This window comes from Rhododendron vialii, chromosome 2a (assembly GCF_030253575.1).
Source record: "Rhododendron vialii isolate Sample 1 chromosome 2a, ASM3025357v1".
In the NCBI taxonomy this organism is placed as follows: Eukaryota; Viridiplantae; Streptophyta; class Magnoliopsida; order Ericales; family Ericaceae; genus Rhododendron; species Rhododendron vialii.
Genome location: NC_080558.1, coordinates 29623695 through 29635897, shown reverse-complemented (window position 1 = coordinate 29635897; position 12203 = coordinate 29623695).

Genomic DNA, 12203 nt, shown 5'->3' with positions numbered 1-12203 from the left:
TCCTTGCATTTGGAGTTGCTTTCCCCAAAGTTCTCCTGTTCGGCCTTCTCATTGCCAAACAGACTATTTGGACCAGTGACTTCACATGTCACTGTACCTATATCAATCTCTTGGTCCAACAACTTCTCATGTTTGCTGGACCTTGACCCCATACAGACTTCTTGGACCAATGACTTCTCATGTCGCCGGTCCTCATTGCCGACCATCGTATTGCACGGCGACTTATCCTGTTTTAATCTAACCATGGTCCCACGTACCAGGTGTTCGGGTCCTATTTGTACCTGTTTGGGAATACCTCCCTACATTAGCTTAATGTAGTAGGGGTTTAGCATAGGCTAATTTTGTTATCTTTCTAGTTGTTTCCTGTTCCTCTTCTTAGATGGGTTGGAAACAATTGGTAGCGGTATATTTAGCTTATTGTAGCCATTTGGCTTGGGTACTTTTCTTTCTTTCTTTCTTTCTTTTCTCTTTTTTTTTGTTTTCCTCCTGGGGTATGCTCTTTGTATGATGTATATTCGGTTAGCTTTTTCTCTATTTCAAGTTGATTTACCAAAAAAAAAAAACATTCTATCTAGTTTCTGGAAACACTCTAAAACCTCCCATTTCCTCTAATCTCAATAATTATTTGCTTTCTCAACTCAAATCCCTAGTTTATTTCATCAGTTGCATCTTCTGATCATTTTTCGTGATAATTGTGAGGCTCGCATATGAGCACTCAAGACCAGTTCTTGAGTGCTTAGGAGAGTTGTTAAAGCGCTCAAAGTGGTTTCAATACCAACTTCTATTTTGTTCATTGTAAATACTTGAGTAGAGTTTGTTATAGCTTTTAAGTGTGCATTGGTCCCTCCCAGAGTCCAGAATAGTTATTTTAGAGTATGCAAGGAAGCAGAAGGTGGGTGCTTAGGACCAGTTCTTGAGCGCTAAGGTACATTGTTGAGCACTCATAGGTTTTAGCAGCAACAATCTTCAATTTTGTTGCATATTATGTGACCTCATGCCTATTATCATAACTGTACACTATTCATATGCATACACGCGACGTGTTTACAGTTTTTATCCCCTTTTATTATTCCCCCTCCTTTCTTGATTAAAGCTAAGTTGCAAAATGATTTCAAAATCCCTTGAGCACTAAGTAAAGACCGACCCTCGGGTTGGGAGAGAGGGGTGCCGTAAAACCCTTCCCCTCTTGTAACCTGATTCCTGATCCAACGTTGTCTCTGGTTATGATGGGCCAGCAAAAAAAGAAAAGAAAAGCCTTTTCCAAACAAAAAGCACAGACGTCATTCAAGTTCGGTTCCTCGGGTGGCAAACCACTAAAATCCGGATGGTGGCTCTAAATAGAAGTGCACCGTTGCATTTTTTGCTAGAAAAGAAATAGACGACGCTCTCAGGGGCGAGAAGCCCACAAAACACCATACAATTCCCCTATGACCGTGGATTGGATTGAGGTGCTAGATGAGGTTGATCTGGGAATTCTGTTTGGTAAAGAAGAGGGTCAAGAAGAGTATGAAACCATGAAAGATGATGAGAAGTAGGATGCGAGCTCTGAGGTGACATAATAGTTGCAGTACTATAGCACGGCGTACAATAGTGACAATAAACATTAACTTTTGTTCCCAATGTTAAAGACATGATGTGTTTTGGGCATATTATTTCTCTTTTATGTTGAATGAAGCTTCGTTTTATTTCAAATATTATGCTATGAATTGCTCCATACTGTGGTCTCTTTGCCAAATAAGGAAAATCGAAGGTCGAATTCATAATATTTCGGTGAAGAGTAAGTGGAAACAAACTCCAACTTCTGAAAACGATGTTTTGTCAAACCAGAGAAAGTGTTCTCTCCGTGAAAACACTTAAGGTTAGCTTGCCCATTAGGACAAGTACAAGAGTCTCGATACAAAGAAGGCCCTAAAGTGGTTCTTGGCTCCGCGCCCTTCTGCTTCCAAAAGACATTTATGTAGCTCTGGGCTTCAATTCTTAGCTCTATGCCTGTACTCTTGCTTCCAAAAAGCATTTACAAAGCTCCGAACTCCAACTTTGTGATATGTCATGGGCTATGTGAACTATGCGTATTGGGGCTATATGAACTGTGTATTTTAGTGTATGGTGAGGCTATGTTAAGTGTGTATTTTCCAGTTCTCATTGATAGTTCTCATAGACAGTTCACATAACCCACCATTTTGCTTCCAAAAGATGTTTATGCAGCTCCGTGCTCCAAATCTTAGCTCTAAGCCTATACTCTTGCTTCCAAAAAGCATTTACACAGCTCTGCACTCCAACTTTGTGATTCAGATCATTCACGTAGTTCCATGCTCCAATTTTATAAATTCATCTTCTCAAAGAACCTCTATGCAACTCCGCCCTCTAATTATCAATCATCAGCTCCCTGCTCATCTCTCAAAGAGGTAACCCACCCGACGGCTCGGTATGGCCTAAGGCATTTAATTATATTACATCAACTCAATTGGAATTCTTTCAGTCCAAGTAAGGATGGTCAAGAAAGGCAACTGGCTGTGTCTACTTCCTAAGTAAGATTAACCTACCATGTAGTGACTTACCTTGAACCATCAAAGGTATTCTCCCGCCTAAAGCTTTACGCTTTACAAATCCTTGATCCCAAGTATACCGCTTGATGGCTTGGTAAGGCCTGATGGCAAAATTTTTTCTTTAAAGCACTTTTATGTCGTTTGATCACCCCGAAGTACAATTGGGTCTGATTTTCCCCTGAGGAATATGTAGGCAGCCTCCCAACGCGCCATACATAAAAATGTTTTCAAAAACTCTCGAGATATTTGTTTCACCAAGTTCAAATTTCTTTACGGCTTTGACTCCTAATTTGGCTCAATAGATATTTCGGGTCCCTCCTTGGGGACCATCCCAATGATGAGCAGGTTAGTGATTGTTGTGATTGGCTTCTTGTAAGCCCGAGGGATTTTATGAGTTCTTTTAGTTACTTAAAGAGCCCGATCCAGAGCCAAAAAGTCCTTTTACACAAAAATACAATTTTTCAGTAAAATAGATCTGCTGGCCGCTAGATTGTTCTCACGACCACTACTTCTTTCATTCATTCATGGAATCTTTGTAGTTGAACCTCCCAATGAGATAGTTTCCTCGGCTGCCAGATCTTTTCTACGGCCGCCAGATCGATTTATCCAGAATTCTAGAAAATTCTGTCACAATTTGGTTCGAGCTCAAACACTAGCAGCCATTTAGCTAGGCTTCGGGTCTATGAAAATGGTTTCCATGTAGAGTTCTTGTAGCCTTAAACTTCCTTATTGATTCACGTCATTTGATTGGCTGGAGTGAGTTATCCCATGCCTATAAATACAAGGCCTTTAGGGCTCCAAAATACAGATTCAATATATTGTCTCCTACCTACAAACTCTGTAAAAATCATCTCCCATATCTCCACTACAAAAGCCCTTACTCTCATGAGCAGCCACAATTCGAACGATCAATCCCCGTAGAACCCACATAGTTCTTAGGGTTAGTGAAGCAAGCACAATCAATCACCCTCAATCTGAGCAATCAAGCTACTGAGGGATCAAGGTGGTGAAGCCAATCGTCCTACTGTTTAGTTCAATATCTATATTTACACTTTAATCTAAGTTTTCTGCTGCCTCTTTAAATTCCATTTTTTAGCATGAGGAAGAACATCGGCCGAGACTTTGATTCCTCGGCCGGTACATTAAACCAGTATGATTTGCTGGCAGAAAGATCTATTCTTCGGCCGGCAAATTCATTTGTTGGGACATATTAGTTTTCTGCTGCTTTTTGTATTTTCTGCATGATATCCCTCCCCTTATCCCGTGTGATTTATTTACTGTCCTGACTCACCTATTAATTGTTTAAAGGCTAAACAATCAGTTATTTTTTGGAATTGAATAAAGCAATCATTAATTCTATGTTGAACGATTATGGGCCAGGCTCGCGGCTAGATGGAGAAGGGTGCCAACACCTTCCCCTAACCGTACTTTTGGCTTCTGATTCCAGAATATCTACTTGTTTTCTTTATTTTCTTAAAACTAAGTGACAATTCCATTCGAACGTAGCTGTTACTATGTGGTGATGCTTCTAGCCATGAAAGTATCCACAGTGTGTACACTAATGAAACATGTAGCATGATCATTGTGTGGCGATGCCCCTCTAAAGAGGCATCCACAACTAGAAGCTGGTGTTGAGAAAGGGAAAATATCCATTGCTTTGATGGTTGAGGGCAAAGTTGTCATATTAGATAAAATGTCGTGGTAGAGTAAAAAGAGTCCATGGAATTATGACTACCCTCTCTCTTTCCTTGACATCATTTTCTATCGTTGGTGGTTTTCATTGTCTTTTTTCTCTTTCCCAACTTGAATTCAGGGCCAACCCAAGGTATTTAGATGCCCTAGGCCAAGTGGTAGAATAGTGCCCTACATAAATTTTCTAATTTAAAAACAATAAACAAAAATACTTTTCTATATATAATTTTCATTCATACTATTCAACATCGTAAATTTTTCAGCCTTAATGGTTTGTACGGTTGCAATAATATTCAGTGGACTCAGTTTGAATCACAACAGCCCCAATTTGTGTGATAAGAGGAATTTTTTTTTTTAGCAAAAAGACACTACAAAAAAATACCCTCCTAGGATTTGAACCTAGGCATCTTATGTGAAAGAACAAACACTTTACCATTGAACCACCAAATGAGTTTGTATTATAGTTGTATAACGCCCCGAATTTTGGGTACGTTAAAAAGACAATTTCATTGAAAACCTCAAAATAGAGTCTGACTCTTATTACAACAAAACTCCCACAGGAGTTCAATAATTACACAAATAAAAAGGGTTCTAGGGTTCCTAACTACAGCTCCACCTGTTCCTCCATCCTAACCAGCTCCTCAGCTCCAAAAGCCTCCAAGGTGTACTGTTCATCTTGATCATCTACAAGGTCTGACACATTATACCGGCGTCGCCACCAATATAATATGTCAAGGTCACCAAAAAGGCAACACCGTGAGCTACAAAGCTCAGCAGAACAATCCCATACCCACTAACCCATAACTTACAAACAACAGGTTATATAATCATCGATTTCCACATGATACATGTATACACAGCTAACAATGACACATCCACATTCGTTAATCAACTACCGTTGGTGTCCAAGATTTTCTGTGTTTCTCCTACGCGACTCATCGTAGACTGTGTCAACATTTTCACATTTCAAACCAACCTTTCAAAAATCATTTGTTTAACTCACACAATTTGCATTGGCTCTGTACCGCGGATAACCAAGCTACACACCCAACCTCGGTTCCGCCGTTTCGGTCTCTCGAGTATCCTCACAATGGTTCTGCCGTTCCGGGTTCCCATTGGCACACAAACACACACCACACAATGGGCTACCATGTCCGTCCACATTGCGGTTTCCAAAACATTTCACCTTTTTCAAACCAAAATTTGTTTTTAACACACCCAACCTCGGTTCCGCCGTTCCGGGTTCCCGAGTATCCTTACAATGGTTCCGCCGTTCCGGGTTCCCATTGGCACACATTGCATTGGCTCCGTACCGCGGATAACCAAGCCATACCTTACCATGGTTCCGCCGCTCCGGGTTCCCATGGGAACGCACACATTTCAAAACCCTCGGTTCCACCGCTCCGGGTTCCCGAGTATCCCACAATGATTCCGCCGCTCCGGGTTCTCATTGGGTTTTTTCACAAATCTTACTTTTACACACGCACACAACTCACATAATGCCACCCAAAAATCGGTCATTATGTAGTTTCAAAATATTTTCTTCCTCGGAAAACATTTCCTTTCATTAATCACGCCCTAGGTGTCATGTTTCTACTTTCTCGATTCTCGTGTCTCGTTACATTCAATTAACAACTCCGCGGTAGGACAAAAGTAAGCAGGAATCATTATAACAAGATCATCCAATTCTATATTACTTATCATGCTCAATCATCACTTATAGCATAATGCCACATGTACGGACGCCCTTGGAGTGTATCACTTATGCTTTATTCAAAGCACAACACCACATATACAGACGTCTTTGGAGTGAAATCACTTATGCTTTATCACATACCACAAGTAATACAAGCAACTCATATACGCATACTCATAACCATCTTAAAGATCAAAATACAAATACTTAAAGTAAATAGGTAAAGATACACTTCATATAATTCGGAGTAGTAGATAGGGAGAATCTACCATTCTTTCTTAGCAGTTCAAAATAACAACGTTATACTTGAGTAAGTAAATAAATAGGAAGTAAGTAAGGATTTCCTTACCATTCTTCTAGGCGGTAGTAACGGCTTACGGATGGTTAGTTGGCGGTCGGACGGAATAACTTCCTAAGGTATGCCTTCGGGAGCTTCGAAAGAGAATAGTTTCTCTCGAAACTTCTTCTTGACTAACACTACTCTACTTTGTGGATCGAAGGGTGGTCGGGTGGCGGTTTAGTGGCGGCTTAGGTTGAGTTTCTTGAAGAACTCAAGAACAACTCAAGAACATGAAGAACAAAGAAAGAACAAAGGAATTTCTAGAGAGAGAAGTTGAGGATTGGAAAGGTGTGAATTCAAAGCTTGAAATGGCTTGCTATTTATAGGCAAAATCTTGGGCTCTCCTTTTCCTCTCATGGTCGGCCCTCTCTCTCTCCAAATCCTCCATGGATTTGCTCCATTAAGTCATCAAATCACCTCACATGTCAAGCCATGCCCTGTCCAATCATATCCTAGGTGTAAGGCTATAGAATCAAGTAAGATCTTAGGCTTTTTAGGTAATTATAATCTAGGTCTAGCTTGTAGTCAAAATCTTAGGCTAATAAAGGCTAGGATAATGGCCCATCATAGGTTGTCATTAGGCAAAATAGACTTAGGCCTAATAAGGTAGCTTGCATGGCTAGGTTAGTCCTTGGATTGGACTATGGGAAATTTGTTGGAAGGAAAGGAGACAAGGGGTACAAGATTTGGTCTAAAACAATAATGGAAGGTCAATGGAGATTAGATTTGTCAAGGATTGGAAGGATGAAGAAGATCTTGGTGAGTACAACCCAATCTTTCTTCTTTCTTTCCTCCTCCTCTCTCTCTCTCCCTCTCTCTCTCTCTCACAAGTACACTTATATATATACACATATAATAACAAGAAATAATAAGAAAGTACCAAGGTACAAGATTTTCTAAATCAAAAATCCCATTAAAGAAAAACCATTTTGGCACATGTCCCTTTAAATAAATAAACTAGTGTACTAATGTACTCTAGAAAGATCAACTCCCCAATATTTTAATCCAATTGGGTACAAAACCCCAATCTAAAATAATATAAGAGTACTTAGGAGAATCTTAGGCTTTAAAGGCTACTAGTACTTTTTATAATAACATGTACTTTATCACATGGGCAATTAGGAAAAAGACTAGATTATTCAATCTTTGTACTAGATGGAACACTAACCTTTTTACCCAATGGATAATAAATCCCCTAACTTTTATTGTCCAATGGACAATAGTAACTAGGGAACTTTTAAAATAATCAAAAGTTGTCCTTTAAAGCATGTGACAAAAGCCCTATATTTAAATATAGGTGTGGTACCAAGTACTCCAATTAAATAAAAAGGCTAGGTTTCTCCCCATTAAAATAATAATAAAGTACAAATACTAGTTTAATAAATAAAGTACTTTGGAAAACTAGGGTTTAGATATACCCCAAAATTTTAATGCATAAAATCACATTAGAAATCCATACTCGATTATTTTAAACAAACTTTGTACTTTGTTGGAAGATTTGGGCTATTACCCAATGGATAATAATTTTCCTAGCATGTAAAGACCAACGGATAAAAGAAGTACAAGTACTTTTGTACTTAAAATAAGATTTTGAAAAGACTACATGTACTTTTAGTCAAATATAATAAAAAGTTTATTGTCCAATGGACAAAAATTACCCTAATCATTATGGACCAATGGGTAAAGGCAAAAGGTTCAAAAGGTCCAAAAGGTTCATCTAGTAACTAGGTGAGTTGGTTGCTCGGTTCCTCCAACTAATTGGTTAGAAGCTAACTAAATTGTTCAAGTAGGGTTTCTAGTCGAGAGTTTAACAAATGACCAAAATCTAACTATAACGAAAATCAAGAAATCATATAGCCACTCAAAGAGAAAATAAGTAATTCAAATAAAATTCAAATATTTAACGAAATTTTTACTGACCAAAATTCAGGGGCGTTACAATCTATCCCCCTTAAAACAATTTTGTCCCCGAAATTGGCGCTCGACTACAGATTAGACTAGGTCGCTAAACCGGTCTCGGAATCATCGACTATCCCCCTTAAAAATTGGAGTAGGTCACCATCAATCGAATTAAGCCTCATCACTTGCTTAACGAGATGGGGTTGAAGTTGCTTCTGCCATCGAACAGCTTGCCTCGTCGTATGCCTTTGGTAAGGTCTCCACCGTAATTACCAACGCCAAATGCAAAACTTCTACCAAATCATCATGCGGACTCATAACCTACAGATGTTTCCTTAGCACGTCCTTGTCGAATCAGCTTGCTTCCTCACCTAACGATATTAAACCTGTTTCCAAAAGTTCCTTCAATTGGGTCTTGAGCTCTATTAGTTTGGCAGGGGCCATTTGATACAGCGCCATAGCGATTGGTGCGATTCCCGATTAAAGTTCTATAGAGAAGTCTATTTCTCCTTAAGGCGATAAGCCAGGAAGTTCTTCAGGAAAATATCGGCGTATTCATAACGATGTGTGGTAATCCCACTTCCATTCTATTGGCTTCTTCCAATTGGAGACTAGCGAGCCATCCGAAAGGTTAATCCTGCCACTTCGATCTTTTCGTCACCACACTCGTCGTTTGTCTATCCCTCTTAAAAAGAAACGAGTCCTTCCTAGGGTATAAGCTGTCACTAACTTCTGATGGCAGTCTATGACCGCTTGATGTGCTGATCGCCAGTCCATCTCCCGGATCACGTCGAAATCCGCCATGTTGATCACTCTAAGATCGCAGATCAGACGCAAGTCAGCTACTTCTAGTTCACATTCTCTACACACTAGACTAACAGCTATACTCCCCCCAACGGCGATGTTATCTATAAAACACGCACTTAGGGGTTCTGTTTCTAGTGCTAGAGCAGTTACGCAGGCAGTAGCGATAAAAGAATGTGATGCTAAAGCTTGTACGCAGGTACTATACAATATTAGCGTACCTTGGATTACAAAGGAATCCTGCTCTCGTTCCTCAGTCCGCAGCGCAAAGATACGCCCTCCAGTGCCTTGCTGGATTCCCATGGGCTGATTTCCCTTGTTTTGCCCATTCTGCTGCTGCGACGGGCCTCCAGGGTTTTGCTTCACAAAACTGGCCTGTCCAGGTTGTTGGGCTTCCTGATTTCCAAAGCTCCCATTCCTTTGAAGTTGCGGGCAGTCGCACTTATAGTGACCCATAGCCTGGCAGTTGAAACACTGAACTGTCGCTATGTCTCTACCACCTCTCTTTGGTTTGCCACCTTCAGGGTTAGCAGTTCTCTAGGGTCGATTGTTCTGAGATGGGGTAAAGGATTTGGTGGAGTAGGGTCCACGGTTATCGCTGAGGGTTTGGGTGCGGATTGGTCCACCGGCATTGCCTGTTGCCTTCCTCCATCGAGTTTTGAAGTCAGCCTCCTCGCTTTCCAGGCGGAGAGCACACTGAACCACACCATTATAGGTGGTAAAGGCTTGTGCCACTACGGCCCTTCGAGCGGTAGTCATCCCCCACTCGAATCTTCTTGCCTTCTTGTCTTCGGTTGCAACAGCGGTTGGGGCGTAACGGGGATAGCTCTTCAAATTTGGCCGCGTACTGGGTCACGGTCATCGTTCCTTGTTTCAGGTTCATAAATTCCTGCTCCTTAGCTAGGCGAAAGGGTGTAGGGAAGTATTTGTCGAGGAATAGGGTTTCAAACTCGGCAAATGTCATGGTGGCTATGGTATGGGTGGCCTCCATTAACTCCCACTAGTAACGGGCTTCTCCCTTCAGCTGGTAAGTGGCTAAGGCCACACGGTCTCCGTTTCAGGTAATCTCCAAGGTGTCCAGGATCACCTTGGTTTCTTTCAGCCAGGCTTCAGCCACGGTGGGGTTGGTATCTCCATTGAAAGTCGGGGGTCGACGTTTGCAGAACTCGTTCATCGCTCGGGTTCGGATCATAGGTCCATCGTCATGGTTTTGGTTTTGGCGGTTGGCGTTCAAGGCAGCTATGAACGCTTGCATGACTTGGGTTAGGTCAGGGTTTGCGTTTGAGGGTTCTCCGTTATCGTGTCCTAGTCCACCGCGTCGGCTCACCATCTACAAGTAATAATCGGAAGGGAAAGGTTTAGTCTACCGAATCGATTTCCCTTTTGTAAAAGGCGCTTCCTACTAAGGGTCAAAAGTAGTTTGACAAATAGTATGTAATGGTACTCTTTTAAAAATAAAGCAGGTTTTTCATAGATAAGAACATCATACAACATAAGCAAAATTCTCCATAGATAAGCAGAAAGATACAATCATAGGCATAGAGTTCTACTATAAGGCAAGTAGAGACACGAGATTTTTCCTAACACAAGTTGAAAACGATCCTAATCCTTAACATCCTACATCCCGAAGGATTACAATTGCTCGGCCTCAGATATGCCTAATTGGTGTCCTCTGCTTTTGGGGTCTCGTCCTCTTCGAGATTCTTTTCACCTAACAGGTTTTCCTCCTCGGTCACCTCATTGGCGTCCTTATCACCTTCGACTTCTTCCTCTGTAACTCCAACCTCAAAGTTCTCCATCGGGGGTAAGATACCGAAATGCTCATGGAAAGCAGACAGGATCGGAAACATTTCCAAAAACCAAGGGTCCTCCTCCACGGGAATAGGGGTATACTGCTGCACCCTCATGAAATCTCGTTTTTCAGTGAGTACAGCGGTAATAAAGTCGGGATTCTCCCCTAGTTGAGTTGTTATAACCTCTATGGCGTCCTTGAGTTGGCGAGCTCCAACCAATAGGTTAACTAGGTGGTTCATCTACAAGAAAAAGTTTCAACCTCAATTAGGAATATCCTACGACAGGGTAATCACTTAAGAAGATTTGAATCTATGTTCCACTTTCGATTCTTGATTTAAGTCATCATCCAATTGTTCGGGAATTCCCAGCTCGGCCGTACTGCCAATTTCCGTGCCTTACTTCAATCCGAAGATTGTTTTGACAGAATTCCACCTAATTTGGGACGGTAAACTTAAACTCAATTCACGTTTATGCAACAGTCAAACTTATATCATGGTTCTACCCATTCTACCCATGGCCGAGGTTTTGAACCTAAAGCTCTGATACCAAGTTGTAACGCCCCGAATTTTGGGTACGTTAAAAAGACAATTTCATTGAAAACTTCAAAATAGAGTCTGGCTCTTATTACAACAAAACTCCCACAGGAGTTCAATAATTACACAAATAAAAAGGGTTCTAGGGTTCCTAACTACAGCTCCACCTATTCCTCCATCCTAGCCAGCTCCTCAGGTCCAAAAGCCTCCAAGGTGTACTGTTCATCTTGATCATCTACAAGGTCTGACACATTATACCGGCGTCGCCACCAATATAATATGTCAAGGTCACCAAAAAGGCAACACCGTGAGCTACAAAGCTCAGCAGAACAATCTCATACCCACTAACCCATAACTTACAAACAACAGGTTATATAATCATCGATTTCCACATGATACATGTATACACAGCTAACAATGACACATCCACATTCGTTAATCAACTACCGTTGGTGTCCAAGATTTTCTGTGTTTCTCCTACGCGACTCATCGTAGACTGTGTCAACATTTTCACATTTCAAACCAACCTTTCAAAAATCATTTGTTTAACTCACACAATTTGCATTGACTCCGTACTGCGGATAACCAAGCTACACACCCAACCTCGGTTCCGCCGTTCCGGTCTCCCGAGTATCCTCACAATGGTTCCGCCGTCCCGGGTTCCCATTGGCACACAAACACACACCACACAATGGGCTACCATGTCCGGCCACATTGCGGTTTCCAAAATATTTCACCTTTTTCAAACCAAAATTTGTTTTTAACACACCCAACCTCGGTTCCGCCGTTCCGGGTTCCCGAGTATCCTCACAATGGTTCCGCCGTCCTGGGTTCCCATTGGCACACATTGCATTGGCTCCGTACCGCGGATAACCAAGCCATACCTCACCATGGTTCCG